This window comes from Microcebus murinus, chromosome 1 (genome assembly GCF_040939455.1).
Source record: "Microcebus murinus isolate Inina chromosome 1, M.murinus_Inina_mat1.0, whole genome shotgun sequence".
Lineage (NCBI taxonomy): Eukaryota > Metazoa > Chordata > Mammalia > Primates > Cheirogaleidae > Microcebus > Microcebus murinus.
In genome coordinates this window covers 158,962,869-158,980,291 of record NC_134104.1, presented here as the reverse complement: position 1 = coordinate 158,980,291, position 17,423 = coordinate 158,962,869, and the positions used below count along the sequence as shown (strand labels likewise).

Sequence of the window (17,423 nt, the reverse complement as noted above, 5' to 3'; positions counted from 1 at the left end):
CCCTGCCTGGTTTGTTCTGAAGTCCTTTGAATGAGGAGGCTGTAAGAAGGTTGTGGGCAAAAGATAATATTTTGAGGAACCAAATAAAAGTTTAACTCTGATGGAGAGAAGGCACTCTACCTTGGCGGGGCAGGGTGGGCACAGAGGCCTACCATGGTAAAAGAAGCACAGGTCGATGTGAGAAATTGGAGTCAATGGGACAGAATAAGGCGAAACCCCAACAGCACCACCGAACAGCAGCATGAAAGGTGGGGGTGGCAGCCCTGGAAGGACAGGAAGGATATTCTAATGATAGAGAGAATTCCAGAGCCCTGGGAAGGGTAGGGCAGGGCAGATACTGAGGGTGTTAGGTTCAAAGATGACAGTGCATGGGGACTCAAAACCAGAGACTATTATCATTGCCACTGTCCCCCACGTTTCTTGGCTGCTCTGCCCTGAGTTGAAAAAGGAAGACAATTCCAAATAGCCTGACCTTCTCTGGGTGCTGTGCAAGTGCTATGAATTGGGCCTCAAATTCAACGTCCTACCTAGTTACTGCTGAGAGACCCCAGGTGGCTTACCTAAGCCACAAACAGCCCTTTGGTATTCTTCTACTCAGGCCCCCTGGTTGGTGTCAGCTCTCTATAAAGCTGAGTGAGGACGGGGGCTCCTCCCTTGTGCCCCTGTAGAAATGCTGACAGCCATGGCCGGAGTGCTGGCTACAGATATTCCCAGGGGGCGTTCTTCCGGGTGCCAGGGCAGGGCCAGGTCCCATGGGGTCTGAGCTGCATCAGAGCCGCTCTCTGAGGCACTCGTCTGTCCCACTCTGCTGCCCTGAGTCTCCTGGGCCCTAGGGTGGCACTGCCAGTGCTGCCACAGCCCCTATGGCTCGGCTTGTGCCTGCAGCCCTCTCCAAGAGACTCCGAGGAAGTTCAAGGGCCCTGTGGGAGGCCTCATCCTTGAAACATACAACATGCTGTTCTCCTGTCTTCCCCTGTCCCCATCTCTTCCTGAGAGTACAACTACCGCTTGGAGCAAGTCTCTCTTCCCCATGTAATTGCCTCCCGCAGAGACAGGCTGAATACTGTCCCACCGACTGGCCAGACACGCACGGAACTGTCAGCTCTAACCACAGGCCAGCCAGGGCTTCCGATTCTCAGCTAACAAGCGTCAATGTGATGCTAAGCCCTTGGATACAATGTGGGGGACAGTGTTTAAGAAGGCCCCTCTCTGAAATGCAGAGTGAACGTGAACTTGGGACTGTTTCTAAGAACTTGTTAGCTTCTAAGTCTAGAAGCTAGACGGACTAGGGGCAGGGTTGTCTTAGTCTGTTCAGGCTGCTATTACAAAGCACCATAGACTGGGTGGCTCACAAACAACAGAAATGTTTTTCTCACAGTTCTGCAGGCTGGGACATCCAAGATCAAGGCGGGCACAGATTCGGTGCCTGCTGAGGGCAGCCTTCTGTTTCACACATGGCGCCTTCTTGCTGTGCCCTCACGCGGTGGAAGGGGCAAGGCAGCTCTCTGGGGCTCCTTTATTAGGGCAGTAATCCCGTTCATGAGAGGTCCACCCTCTTACCTGATCACCTCCCAAAGGCGCCACCTCTTAATACCACTGCATGGGAAACGAGGTTTCAGTATATGAATTTTGGAAAGACACAAATATTCTGACCACATAGCAGAAGGCTTAGTCAGATGAACCAACTAAAGTGCTTGGGCATTCTACAGACAGGAAGGATCCAGGGCAAATTTTGCCAGTGCCAGAGTCATTTGTACTCATTCTAAATATACTAATAAATTTTGCGGTCAAATCACTCTTTCCCAGCATATGCCACAACCCACCCGCTTATCACACAAACGTGCGTTATATGATCTTACTGGACAGTAACCAAAAGCTCTAGGTCAGTGAATTCCAGAGATGAACTTACCAAAGCGATATTACTTGCGAACTCATGGAACCTTCCAGGCCCAGATGGTAACTGGTAAGCGATATTTATAACGACACCCAGCACAGCTGCGGGAGCACAGCTGGCATGTGGTGAGGCTTCTCCCCCCGCAGGCCTCGCCTCCACGCGCCCGCACGCCCATCTCTGCAGCGGGAGCCCCGCGCACGGCCTCCTGAGGGCTGTGGCTGTCGAACAGCCCATTTTCTTGGAAGTTGATGTGGACTTTGGGGCCTGAGCCGCTCAGCGCCACGCGTTCCTGTTCCACTCCGTATCACCCAGATTCTGTTGATGCTTGTCAAAATCTTAATTCACAGGAACACCCTGCACCAGATTCTTCAGAGTTCTCCGAGATCTGGGATGGAGAGGCAGCTCTGCTGCCAAGACCTCAGAAATAGCACAGACTGAAATCTGCCAGCTTGCGGCTTAAAGAAGTCAGCTCACCTTTTGCAAGAGAAATTAGCACATAGCAAATGAAAATCACTAATGTTCCTATTCATCTGGCATATTATTCCCCTTGGGTATGAAATGGCTCTTCTCCAGGCTGCAACTAACGCTTGTCTTGACCTCCAGCGCTCAAACCTGTGGGCGACTAACCATGTCGGGTCATCGGCTCTGAAGGACTCGGAGCCCGGGCTGGGGAGCCTGCAGCTGCAGGCCTAGTCGCTGCTCTGCCACTAACTGCGCCATTTTGCACACGCCCGTTCTTTCTTTCTCTGGGCCTCAGTTTCTCCAGATCCAGTGAAAGCATAAATGAAAACTCCTCACTCTCCCCTCCCCACGGATCTTACAATGGTGTGCAGTCTAAGGCAGCTGAACCAATTTTGGATTCTTAAAAGGCAAGAGGAGAAGTCCGACAGTGTGGGCTGCTTGCTGGCTCCAGGACTCACTCACTAGCTGTGTGGCTGTAGGTAGCACCTATTCACCAAGCTCCCCTCCGCACCCCCAGTAACTAAACTATTTCAGTTAAAAAAATCTATTAATGGTTTTGGAGTTGATTCTGGGGGTGGGCTCCAGGCTGAAGGTGAGAGCAGGGACAGTGGAGGAGGCCCTGTCCTATTTAGACTACCCTAATATTGAAAATGTAAACTACCAAACAGAAAAAGTAGCAGGTGAGTACCTGCATTGTAAAGGGGCTCTTAGTACAAAATAGATAATCAGGTTCCATGCACTTAAATGCTTTTGTTTCTGGGCAGATTGGAGAAACACCTGTTGATTGTCTACATCTCTGTGAGCTAATTATGGTGCTAGGTGTTTTCATGTTATTATCTCCTCTAATCCTTTAAACCACCAAGATAATTTGAGGCCCATCCAGGTCACATAAGCTGCCTAAAGTGCCATAAGCAATCAATGCTGGTAGGGTTTCAACTCAGGTTGCTGGACCTCAAGGTTCATATTCCCCACAATTCCACACTACTCCCCAGGGACAAGGAGGCTCGATTTGGATTAATATTTAGGATTCTAGTTTGTGAAAAATCCTCCCTAAAATTAGCATAATGCACATTAAAGGAAAATAGGATTCTAGTAAAACAAATGCTTCATTTACATACCAGTTCTCGAAGCCTATTGTAGAGAGTGAGGCTCACCTGTGCGGTTTTGTTGTTGGAACGTGCTGAGTCCTCCGGATAATCTGCACAAAGCTCCATGCTGCAAAGAAGGGGTGAGGTCACTTCTTTGACAAACTGCCTATTTTACCATGGCTGGCTCTCAGCACTAAGACTTCAATTTCAGAGCCAACATAGAGCTTTTTAATTTTCACCTAGAAAATAACAAATATCTATTTTCTTATTTTAAGTGTTAGCATTTACACGAAAGGTGAAACTTTAAATGAAAGGATAGATTTGAGTGTATAAAGTTTAAATTTTTTGTATGACAAAAACACTGTAAAAGGGAAAGTGAAAACATGAAAATATTTTAGAAGTTATGTTAATAATCAGGTAAATATCAAATATATCAAGAATCCTTTAACATTATTTTCAAATGAGTACCTCAATAGAAAAATGGGCAAAGGACTGGAATAGGGAATTGGTAAGTAATCAAAGAAGTACAAATTAATATATTTTTTAACATATCAGACTGGTTGTTAAGAAAACAGGACAAGAGGAAATGGTAAGAATCTAGGGTAATTGACACCTTTGTACCCCGCCGAATAATGAAAATTGGTGAATTTCAGAGTGCCAAAATGTACTAAAATAGTTTGTCTAATATAGCTTGAATTTTTTTCAGTAAGCATACATTGCTCTTGCAATAACAAAAAATACATAATATTTTTAGATATGTTCACCCACGATCTGGCATGATTATTTCTTCAGCATAAATCCTATGGAAATAATCACAAATGTGTAAAAATATTTGGGTAGAAAAGATACATGATAGCATTGATTACACCTGATTTTAGCCAGAAGGCCAAGAAGTGGTAGATAGCATTGACTATAAAGGCAAAGACAAGAGTGGCAGAAACTGCCAGTGGCTACACAACAGCCGTTCTTCTCTTCCTTCCTCAGCAGTGGAACTCTCCGACTGCCCTGCACAGCCTCCCCTGCAGTGGAGCACGGCCAACTTCGGGAAAGCAAAAGTGCTGTAGGGGACTTCCAGGGAGGCTACCTAAAGGCCACTGACCTGGTTGGGGAAGGGCCCTTATCACACTTCCTTACTTTCCCCTCTGCACTACCTAGAACTTAGACATAATGTCCAGGGCTCCTGCAGCCATTCAGGGCTGAGAAGTGACCCTAAGGATGGAAGCTGCTATAGTCTGGTTTGTCCCCAACAAAAGTCATGTGGAAATCTGATCCCCAATGTGGCAGTCTGGAGGTGGGGCCGAGTGGGAGCTGTTTGGGTCATGGGAGTGGATCCTTCATGAATGGATTAGTGCCCTCCCTTGGGAGTACCTGAGTTCTTGCTCTCGGAATGGATTCGTTCGGAAGAGAGCAAGTGGGTATAGAGCTGGCTCCCTCCTTGCTCTCTCTTGCCTCCAGTCTTTCCATGTGATCTCCTCGCACAGGCCTGCTCCCCCTCTGCTTTCTGCCGTGAGCCGAAGCAGCCTGAGGCCCTCACCAGATGCAGCTGCCCAATCTTGAACCTGCCAGCCACAGAATCAGGAGCCAAACCAAGCCCTCTTCTTCACAAAGCACCCAGCTTCGGATAGTCTGTTATAGCAGCACAACACCAACTGAGACAGAAGCTGTCCTTAAGATAGGATGGAATGAAAAGGGGAAGGCCCCCGCGCCCCTGACGGCTGCCAGGTCAGCCCTGGACTGCCCGCTTCTGGACTATCTTACATCAATGAGAAATAAATATTCATCTTGTTGAAGCCGCCATTCTTTGGAATTTTCTATGAATGAAGCTGGACCTAATTCTAGTAATAAGTTGTTAGATTAACAACTAAAAGTCCAAAAGTAAGAAAACTAGTTAAATAAATAATGTGGAATCCACATGGTAAAACCTAAGCAGCCATTTTACGTATGTTATGGAAAGACCTGCACAATATATTGGTATTTGATAAAGGCAAGTTTAAAAACTATGTACAAGGCCGGGCGCTGTGGCTCACGCCTGTAATCCTAGCTCTTGGGAGGCCGAGGCGGGCGGATTGCTCAAGGTCAGGAGTTCAAAACCAGCCTGAGCAAGAGCGAGACACCGTCTCTACTATAAACAGAAAGAAATTAATTGGCCAACTGATATATATATTAAAAAAAAAAAAATTAGCCGGGCATAGTGGCGCATGCCTGTAGTCCCAGCTACTCGGGAGGCTGAGGCAGAAGGATCACTCGAGCCCAGGAGTTTGAGGTTGCTGTGAGCTAGGCTGACGCCACGGCACTCACTCTAGCCTGGACAACAAAGTGAGACTCTGTCTCAAAAAAAAAAAAAAAAAAAAAAAAACTATGTACAGTGTGATCTCATTTTTGCAAAAAAATAAAATAAAATTGATATTTATGCCTTGAAAAAAGTCTGGAGAGTTATACACCAAAACATAACAATAATTATCTATGAATGGTTGGGTGATAGTGATTACTCTGCTTTTTTATACAAAGTATCTGCTTAATTTTAGCAGGTATCATGCATATGATCCGTGTGAGACACTAACTACCATATGAAAACCTATTTATTTCTAGTTCAACAGAAAATCAAGAAAAGGGATATTTAACCACTCCTGAAGGAAGTACCGTCACCTAGCACACAGGGGACGTGGAGGGGCTAAGGCTGACTGGTAGGAGGTATATTCACTCTTGCAGATCATGGGGGAGCCACTAAAAAAACTAAAGCTCAACTCCATAAAATAGTTCCTTTAAACAACAAAGGGTTAAATTAAAAGGCACATTATTTTTCAGTGGCCCTATGTGCCTCAAGCAAAAGAAGAAGCCCGCAGAGATGCTTCCAAATGTTCAAAGGACGAGTTTCCAGGTCTACAGCTGTGCTTTATTAGGGGCTGCAGCCAATACCCATAAGAATTTGGCATAATTTATTCAAGAAAATGTTAACATGCACTGAAAGCAGATTTAATATATATGGCGGTGGGGGTGATCATGCACTCTGTGGAGCACAGAAATCAAACAGTATGATAGCTAAATGCGTTTAAACGCTTTGAAACTTGGTAGGTATCTTCCAGCAGTTCTCTCACTGTGCAACTCAATTCCTGACACAAGAAGCAATGGATGACTCTATTCGGCTGGAGGGAGTTGTCCGAGAGCTCTGTCATTAGCGTGTCACCTCTGTGATGCCATAATTGAAGGCCTGCGAAGAGGCTTCTGTCACAAGCCTCGTATTTCCAAGGGTTATGAGTTTTTGCTCTAACATCTCTTCTTTTCCCAAAGAGCCCCAAAGAGCTGGCAGCAAGAGCGTGGCACGGCTCCTCTGCACTGTGGTCAGAGCATCTTTCAGTCGTGTGAAAATCAACGCGAACAGACCATTGGGGTTTCAAACAGCCTTATGCGCCCATCTGGAGTCCAAAAAAGGCTCATTTAACTTAACACAGCCACATTTTTCAAACACCTGGCTTTTCACTGGCATTCTGTTGAAAATATTCTTCCAAAACGAGAACAAAATCTTAGTTATCGTTTAACAACCATTCCTTGGTGTGTGGGGGAGAAACACCCCCCAGTGTGAGCCCCTCTGGTCCTGACCGTGGGAGCTGGTGCCGACACCCCCGCCGCCCCCACCCCCACCGCCTCCCCCGCCCTTCAGCCAGGGCTCAGCTCAGCCTCTGCGCGGGCCCCGGCCAAATAGTGCACATTCTATAGCCACCAGTGAGTTAGGCGTCATCATCTGTATTTTGAAAATTAGAAAGCAGATTCAAGGATGTTACATCACTTGCCCAATTTACACAGGTGGCCGGATTCACACCTAAGTCAGTTTAAGTCTTTTAATGATGTCATACTTCTTTTTTATTATGGTAAAATATACATAACATGAAGTTTACCATTTTAACCATTTTTATGTGTACAATTCAGTGGCATTGAGTACATTCCCAATGTTGTGTAATCATTACCACTATCTATTTCCAAAATCTTTTTATCGCCCAAAGCAGAAACTCTATATTAAGCAATGACTCCCCATTTCCCCTCCCCAAACCCTGGTAACCACTATTCTATTTTCTAACTCTATGAATTTGCCTATTCTAGGCACCTCGTTTAAGAGAAATCACGAAATATTTGTCTTTTTGTGTCTGGCTTCTGTCACTGAGCATGATGTTTCCAAGGCTCATCCACGTAGTAGCATACATCATCAGAACATTCCTTTTTATGGCTGCAATGTTCCGTTGCATGTACAGACCACAGTTTGTCTGTTCATCAGCTGATGGCCACTCGAGCTGTTTCCACCTTTTGGCCACTATGAATAATGCTGCATGAACATTGATGTTCAAGTATTTGAGTCCCTGTTTTGAATTCATTTGGGTATATACCTAGGCATGAAATTGCTGCATCATATGGTAATGCTATGTTTAACGTTTGTGGAACCCAGACTTTCTCCATATATAAAGTGTGGTCCCAATTTCATGTAGATATAAATATAGACACCCCCCCCAAACACGCACGCACACACACAAACACTCAAGCACAGTCTTGTTGCTTCAGTGGGGAAGCAAATGAATTCAGGGAAGAGAATGAATCAGACAGACCTGGGTTTAAAGCCCAGCTGTACCACTTAAATGATATTGCGCAAATCACTTCATTTCTCTGAGTTAGTTTCCTCATCTATAAGATGGAAATAATAAAATCTCTAGTAAGGATGTGAAGATTTGAGTTCAACTGGGCAAGATGACAAGCACATACCTGGCCAGAATGGGCATTGGATAAGGAGTAACTACTTCTCTCAGTTTTATGAAACAGAAGAAGGACAAGCCTATCTTTTGATGTGCAAAACATAGTGCCTCTTTAGGTCCAGTTTGCAGGTGATGAGCAAAAGCGAAGCCACATCAGGATAAGTCTGGGAACTCTGGACACCTCAGGGAGAGTGAGATCCACAGTCCCCGGGTCTCTGCCCGGGGTGTCGATGAGAGGAAGGACCGCTCAGCTTGCCATCATTAGCTCTCCCTTCAGCCTCTTCCACGGCCACGGGACCATGGATCAACCAACCTGGTTATTCAATAAAGCTCCGTGACTGCATGTGGCTCAAAGCACTAAATAACTAAATCCAATTTGCCCGCAATACAAAGATGTGCTGCATCTCCCCAGATGAGAATTAAAGCCCTTTAACACAGATTATTTTTCAATATATCTGTGATTCCAAATTGGTTGGAGTCAGTGGAACCACTGATGTCTGGAGCATAAATGGAACCTATGTGGCTAAAGATCCTCTTCTCTTTCCTTCTCCTCTCAGCCCTAACCAAAGTCCAGGGCTGCTTCACGCTGAGTCTGTTGCCCTTGAAGGGATGAACAGCCGGTGTCCAAGAGTGGTGATAACTTGCACCCAGAGGGCACTTCAAGAAAAGTGACCTGATAAGGGTGATTAACTCTTCTGATCAATTTTGCTTTGGGCTCATATGCATATAATGGCTTATATTTAATAATTACAAGGCTGCTTAACACCATCACTTGTTCCTCAGTGTCAATTTTGCAATTTTGATCTTGCTGTGTCAGTTTCCTTTGACCTTCCTAAAAGACTGGTATGGATGGGTCTTTGCTTGCTTTGGTGAGACATGAATGCATGTTGAGAAATGAAAAATAAACTTAGGCTATAAGTTGACTGCAATTCAAGAGTATACAATCCACTAACTAGGGCCACAGACAGATACCATCTTCAAAGAGTCCAGCTCTCACCTAAGATCTAGAGAGTCTTTTTGTGTTGTTTATATTTGAAATGATAGCACTAATCAGGCACTCTGATTGTGAATTGTTCCAGCAACTTCCTCCACATGCAGAATCCCTGCCTCGGCTACGCCTCATCAGCGGGGCCAGGAGAGGGTTGGAGGTATGCTGCCGCATGGTATGAAGCCCCATGCCCATGTTTTGGGTGCCGTAACAAGGTTCAGTGCGTCATGTTTTGTCTTTTCTTCTTTCCGCTAGGTCTAAAGATGCAGGCTGACATTTAGAACACATAAATGCAACATCAACCTCCATCTGTAAGCGGAAAATAGTTCATTAAATAAATATCTGTCAGTAGTACAGCTTGAACATAAAGTCTGGTATTTTATTCGGCCCTGAAGTTTTCTAAAATGATAATGAGCTGGTTCACGAGCACCCTCATTATGTTAATCCAGATTCCTTCAGGAGCTACCAGGATAAAAGCAGGGGCAGACAGAACCTATTGGTGGATAAACAGGAGTCCCTGCCCTCACACGTCTGCAGCGCATGTTGGTGTGACCAAAAGGCTTCGTTCCTAATCGTTTGAGCTGTTCCTTCATTAGACATGTAAAGCTTGCCCCGTCTCAATTTGGCTGGCAACAGCATGCAGATAGCTTGTATTTTAGGAAAGGCAATGAGCACCCAGAAATGTGACTGAAATGTTATTGCTAGGCTGATTGGGGAGAAGCTACAGAGCCGCCCGTGTCTGCTCGGGACATTGTACTCAGCGCTTGCTCTCATGCTGGACGCGCAGGGCAGTTGGCAGCACGAAGAAGAGGAGCAGAGCATTTATGGCACCTCAATCTTAATTTTCCTACCCAAACAAGCTACTAGGGACGATGCCAAGTAAATATTGTTATTTGGAGGGAGGTTTTGAACTCTGAAGTTCTATAAAGAAAATTACATCGTTCAGCTCCTTGATTTGAGAATTTTATTCTTTAAAAAGGTGCAAACCAAGCTATTATTAATTTTTGAGATCTTTTCATTCATATATTCACTCAACAAATATTTTACTTTAAAAATTAGACATAATTAAGATATGCCAGGCACCGTGTTAGGTTCTAAGAATAAGTCGTGAAGAAGGTTACGTCCTCTGTTCGCACAGCCGGTGCAGTTCCGTGGAGGAGGAAGATGAGCCACAGCCACACAGTCACAAGTGTGTGACAGAGGTGCACCTGCAGGACGGGAGGAGGCTCAGGAGACGCACTGACCCCATGTGGGGACTGACAGGCAGGGGCGGGCTAAGGAAAGGCCAGGAAAAGTTTCCAGAAACGGGTGGAAGCTCCCGAGTCCAGAAGGAAGAGCAGCACTGGCTCTGGGCTGTGCAGGGCTGGCGCAGGAAAACCCGAGAGAAAAGGGCGTATGTGGGACCTCGGGGCCTGTGGGCCACAGCCAGGGGCAGGAGGCCAGAGACACGAGAGGACGTTTTGGCATCTTGCTGGGGACCTGGCCGTCGTGGAGGCTCGGGAAACTTGGTGATAAGATCGCAGTGTTGGAGAGAGGCCCCTGACTGCTCCTAGAAGCGCCAAATCCGCAATCCGAGTCTCTGGGCAGCTGAACTAGATGCGGCAAAGTCTATGAAGCGATGCTTACGCGCTACCCCGTGGGGAGCCCTGGGAGCCCGACTTCAGTCTAACCTGCGCGGCAGCCCCGTTCCCAGCCCACAGACGGCTGTGAGGAGAGAAGGGGAGGGAAGGGCAAGCCTCCAGCAGCCCTAGCGGTAATTGCTGCGTTCACGGCACGGGACGTGTGCTGACTACCCCATCCTTCAGTGCCCGCCACAGCACGTGGGTATTCTTCTTCTTCCCATCGCACAGAGAGAGAAACTGAATTTCTGGGAGGTGAAGTGATTTGCCCAAGGTCAAACAGCTGGTAAGGGTTGTCAGTTGGGCTGGAATCCAACAGCTACATCCTCAACTACCATGTTACCGGGTTGAAGGGAAGGGATAGCATAAAGGTGGTGGACTGAACATACTTATTTAAGTTTTTCCCTCCTGGAACCCCACCAAAAGTACTAGTGAAAGCTATGAACACTGTGGGATGGAGAGGATGGAAGATGAGGCAAGCACACATCATTATGTAGCCGGAAGGGCGGGCCCTTAGCAGCCTAGAGAATTCTGAGTCCTAAGTCAGCAGAGGGGAAGCAGAGCACCCGAATCTGTTTGCACAGAGAATCTTCATGCGAAAGACCAGCTGCACCAAGACTACTCACACAAATCCTTCTCCTCCCATTAATCAAAACCTTGCAAACAGTGGTGTTTACCTTCTCTTCAACTGGATTGCACACAGAGAGAGGCCAGGAGCCTGGCTGTTAAGAAATTCTTACCTTTTTACTGGCAGATGAGGTTCCTGGGTTCTCTTCATTGTACTTTTCCAGAACTGAGTGGCATGCATTAGTGATTCTGCCAACTATGCCAAACTGTAGGGAGCAAGGTCCTTGGCCCCATGAAAATCACCGACATGAAGCAGATTGATTAACTGGAGTAAAAGACATTCAAATTTATTTTAATGTGTATACACAGGAACCTTTGGAATGAAAACTCCACTCCTTAATGAGGTACAGAGGTTAAGTAATGTTAAGAAATGGGGGCTTGGAAACAGCAAAACATGTTCTGAGAGGTACAATCGACGAAGAGTCTTAGCTAGCGAAGGTGGCCCTGTTACTTAAATGAAACCTTCTTATGCAATGCAGCCCTCAGAGAGAGTAGGTGGTAAATGTGTCTTTTCAGGCCTTTAAAGGTGTCAGTCTCTCAGTTAGTCTTTCCTAGATCAGGGAAGGAAAGATATGGCCACATTAATGGAGATTCTCTAGAGATGCAAACTTTCCCCCTCCAAAAACAGGTTTGCAGCATTACTTCTGTCTGTGAGGCCCATGGCAGCAGTCTCAAAATACGTCAAAGAAATATATTACTCAGTAAAATATTTCTGACTTCCTTTGCAGCTCAAAATCCAAATAATAGTACTTTCAGGGAGAGACAACATAGAAAATAAAGGAATGAGAACAAAATAAATCATTCAAGAACATTTCCAAGAATGAAAAGGGCCCACCAAATGCCCAGAATAATGGATGAAAATAAATTCACAGCATGTGACATATAGAATACTGGGGTCAAAGTGAAACCTTAGAAGCTTCCAGAAATAAAAACAGATCATATAAAAAGTTTCTGGAACCAGAGTGGTCTTAGATTTCTCAACAGCATCACTGGAAGCTGAAAGACAATGAAACATTCTGAAGAGAAGTGAGTTCCAATCAAGAATTCTATACTCAGCCAAATAATCAGCCAGGAGAGAAAAATAAAAACATTTTCACTGCTTGACATTCAAAGTCTCAAAACCCTTTTCCAGGAAGCTCTTGGGGGATGTACAAGAAGAAAGAGGAGAAGGAGGAGGAGGAGGAGGAGAAATCATGAATATGAAGGCATGGGATACAGGAACCAGAATGAGAGGGAAGCAAAGAGAAACCCAAAGCTGAAGGAAAAGGAGAACGCAGAGCCATGAAACACACACACACACTTGGTATACAGTAGGCAACCAGTCTATAGTGACACATCACAAGGTTCCAAAGAGGCTTCCTCAAGAAGACAAAACTGATGTGTTGAGATGCATTAAAAAGGAGACTTGAACAGAGCTAAATGAGGTGCGGTCAGCCAACGGGTGCTGTCTGTGCACTTCTTGTTCTAGAAATGAATTTTCACTGTATTTTATAAAAGTATCTGTAATAGATTAGTAATTTTAAAAAAATAGTCCTTCATCACAGAAAGTTTGAGAAGCACCAATTTAGACAATGGGATGAATCAGAAATAAATACACAAAACACTAACGCAAATTTTACAAAAATCAAATAAACAGGAAAATTATTAACCTGAGGGGAAAACATGTGCAGGAAAAGAAAAGGAATTATCATTTTCTACATGATTGGGCTCTGAGCAGCATATAGAGTCATAATAATGTCAACACTGAGTATCAATCTAACTACGATCGTAACTTACCCTGGCAAGATGGAAAGCGGCATGTGTGGCAGGATGCGGAGGGGCAGGAGTTAAACCTTCTTCTTCTACAGCAGGAAGTCAGTAGAGCCCAGAGGAGAAAGACAAAGAAGGAGCAAAGCAGTCGTGGCATCTAGAAACAGAGAAGGAAAATGCTTTAATCAGCTTAAAAATAATAGAAGTGGTTCCTTGTGGGGAAGGGGAAATAGGAGCAAGTCTGACTGGGACCCCTGTTTATCCTCACAAACCTGGAAGAACTGGTTTCTCTTTGAACTATGTGCCTAGATAACTCTAACAAAAATCAAGATCTGTAGTCCGGGGTCCATTAGTGTTGGGGCAAACAATTCTGCAGAAGCTTCAGTGGGGATAAGGTTACATGGGCCTAGAAGTTACCAAGGACTATCCTGGAATACAATACAGTAATCGCTGACCAGAAGGGGAAGCGTTCCAGATAATCGGTTTAAGAGGGTAATGAAGTGTATAGCACATTTCAGGAAGGTATCTTTCCAAAATGGTTAAAGAAAAAAAAAAAAAAAAAGATGTAGTACTTCAAGGGATAAATCCCCAGCCAACTAGAACATATCACTATCCTAGCTAAAGTTTTCCATCAGGGTTCCAGGTAGTATCTAGAAAGCTAACCTTAAATATCAGGCTACTATTCTGAATTAAGTATTTTAATAACAGTAGGTCTAGTGATTAAACTTGACAACTTGAAATAATCCTTGAATATATACATATATATTCACAGTGAGACATGGATCCTTCTAGATAAACCCCTGAGGGATGTTTAATTAACTCTGTATTGTAACACAAAAGCACAAGGGCTCTTGTATATTCCCTTAAATGTTATCCAACTACTATTCTGTACAGGTTTTTAAAATATTATGAATCTATGCTAAGCTTATCAAGGTTTACAGATGGCATTATACCATAATCCATAATACTATAATTAGGAATTGTTAAGTATCCAACTGCATTTTAGCCACTGAAACAAAGACAAAGACTGAGACAGCCTTTGCCCTGTGGGACTCCGCTTTAAATAGATAGTGCGGGTAATTCAAAGGGGAAAAGAAAGAACACAGTAACTAAGAAAGACAGTGCTATTTTTATGTTGTTTCTTTGGAAGAGATAAGGAGATTTAAAATGCTGAAGAGGGTCTGTCTTTTTCACAGAATCATAAAATCAGAGAATTTGAGAATAAGAAAGAGCTTTGGAGACCAGCTAATCCAGCAGTCCCCAACCTTTTTGGCACCAGGGACAGGTTTCATGGGAGACAATGTCCCATGGGGTGGGGGTGGTTCTGGGATGGTTCGGGCACATCACATTTATGTGCAGGCCAGCCTCTCTGCTAACGATAATCTGTGTTTGCAGCCGCTCCCAGCGCCAGCACCACCGCCCCCGCTCCGCCGCAGGTCATCAGGCATCAGATTCGCGTAGGGAGCCGCCACCTAGACCCCTCGCGTGTGCAGTTTACAGTGGGGCCCTCGCTCCTATGAGAATGCAACGCTGCTGCTGACCTGACGGGGGCGGGGCTAACGCGGTGATGGAGTGATGGGGGCGGCCGTCAATGCAGATGAAGCTTCGCTTGCTCACGCGCTGCTCACCCCTTGCTATGAGGTCAGGTTCTTAACAGGCCATGGACTGGTACTCATCCATGGCCCTGGGATTGGGGACTGCAGATCTAATTCATGAGTATTGGAGGTAAGAGAAGGAAAGGATAAACTCTGTGAAAGTATATTAAATATTTCCTGCATTTTCCTAGGGAGAGAGTCCTTGGCGTTCATCAAATTATCAAAGAAGCCTGTGCACCTTTGTTTGACCCAACCCTCTCATCTGAGAGGTCTATGCATTTTAGAGCTAATGGAACTCAGACTTTGGGCATATGTTTTTATTTACAAGAAGGGCAACCCCCTGGAGGAGACAGGCTCTGTCCCAAGGATAACTATTAATGGAAAGTCAGTGACAAAGCTAGGAAAGATTCCCTGACTCCCAGTCCTGGGTCTCTCGACATCTCCTTGCCTCTGGTATGCTGCATCTGTCTGTTTACAAATTACCACATGCTTACCTAATTAAATCAGTCACATACAAGGAGTTAATTTTCAATAAATGGTCAGTGATTTTTATGTAAAACACATTTCTACCCAGCTGTCCAAACCAGAAACCTGGGCAGCATCTCTGACTTTTTTGTCTCCCCTCAACATCATCTTCCCCAACATCGAATCAATCATTAGATCTCACTGTCCCAGCCCTAAGCAGCTCTGGGGGGCCCCCTCCCCACCATGAGGCCAGCACTACCTCTGCCACTAAGAGCTCCTATCCTGACTCCTTAGACCAGTTGTCCAGCAAAATATATAAGGAACTCGGAATCCAATTAGATGGTAAAGAGATTAATGTAATCCATTCAAGCTGTGCCAGAATTAGCCATGAGCCACGACCGACATATATGGTGAGAGTTGAAGGAAGGTGAGGGAAACCATAGTCAATGGTGAGAGGCTCCCAGGAGAAACGGAATGCACCGAGTCACAGTAAGTTCCAGTGGAAGGTATGGGCGTGGAAGATGCCCACTGGCGATGGAAGACAGAGCCTGGCTCTAGAAAAGCACCCAGAGTTCCCCAGGGCCTTGGGTAGAATCATCCAGGAAGTATGTAGGGCCAGGGGCCACCTAACGCCATAGCTCAGAATCTGACTGGCAAGTAATGATACTATGGTGCTAATTATTTGCCTGCCTGAGGTGGTAAAACTGCTCCTTTTATTGGGTAAATAACTTTACAAACTGAGGTTTAAAAATAAGTACATTAAACCTGTAATTTAAAGCTACTAACTGGAGGACTAAGTTTTGTCATCTTCAGGACAATCTGTGTACCTTTATTATTTAAAATGCAGTAGTCAGTATGGCATGTTGGTGAATCTATGTGATTTATTTCAGATTTGAGATTTTCTTAAAGTGGTTTAAGGTATACTAAAATTTGATCAGGTTGGTAAAGGTTTTTGTAATGTTTAAAAGAATGAGATTTGCAACATTTAATATGTTGATTTGTTATAGTTACGAGAAGTATTTCAATACTTAGGAAGCTGTTGCTTATGAGAGTTGTAAGTCTTCCCAATCAGGTACTTAGAGTACCTGAAAAAAATCAGAAATACTAAATAGATTGATAAATACAGTATGTTTAAGGTAATTTAATTGTTTAACTGTATACTTAGCACTAGTTTTTAGGGAAATTTATATACATTAATGAAAGTGATTGCCATTATTTGCAACTCTAATTTATTATTATTTTTTTAACTGGGGACACATGTTAATGTTTATTGTAATTAACAATCCAAGTCTTTACAAACTTCCTAATCTCTATTTCTTTTTTTTTATTTTAGCGTATTATGGGGGTACAACTGTTAAGGTTACATATATTGCCCATGACCCCCTCCCCCCTCAAGTAAGAGCTTCAAGCGTGTCCATCCCCCAAATGTTGCACATCTTACTCGTTGTGGTCGTATATACCCCTACCCTTCTCCCCCCTCCCACCCTCCCGACACCTGATAAATGTTACTCCTATATGTCCACTTAGGTGTTGATCCGTTAATACCAATTTGCTGGTGAGTACATGTGGTGCTGGTTTTTCCATTCTTGAGATACTTTGCTTAGTAGAATGGGTTCCAGCTGTATCCAGGAATATACAAGAGGTGCTATATCACCGTTATTTCTTAAAGCTGAGTAGTACTCCATGGTATACATCTTCCACATTTTATTAATCCACTCATGAATTGATGGGCACTTGGGTTGTTTCCATAGCTTTGCAATTGTGAATTGTGTTGCTATAAACATTCGAGTGCAGGTGCCTTTTTCATAAAGTGACTTTTGATCTTCTGGGTAGATGCCCAGTAGTGGGATTGCTGGATCAAATGGTAGATCTACTTGTATCGCTTTCAGGTATCTCCATATTGCTTTCCACAGAGGTTGAACTAGTTTGCAGTCCCACCAGCAGTGTAGGAGTGTTCCTCTCTCTCTGCATCCACGCCAGCATTTGTTGTTTGGGGACTTTTTGATAAAGGCCATTCTCACTGGAGTTAAGTGATATCTCATTGTGGTTTTGATTTGCATTTCCCTGATGATTAGAGATGTTGAACATTTCTTCATATGTTTGTTGGCCATTATTCCATCTTCTTTTGAGAAGTTTCTGTTCATATCCTTTGCCCATTTTTTGATAGGGTTGTTTGATTTTTTTCTTGCTGATTTTCCTG

The 17,423-nt window shown here is 44.5% G+C and overlaps 1 long non-coding RNA gene across 1 annotated transcript; it reads right to left on the bottom strand.

Annotated features, from left to right (window-relative positions):
* Window positions 1-214: 214 nt before the first annotated feature.
* On the bottom strand, window positions 215-13,315 carry LOC142863475 (uncharacterized). Its single transcript, XR_012914261.1, has 4 exons — window positions 13,191-13,315; window positions 11,528-11,679; window positions 3,511-3,571; window positions 215-2,368 (listed from the first exon to the last, which is right to left on the bottom strand). It is a non-coding gene; the product is annotated as an uncharacterized LOC142863475 (long non-coding RNA).
* Window positions 13,316-17,423: the final 4,108 nt, after the last annotated feature.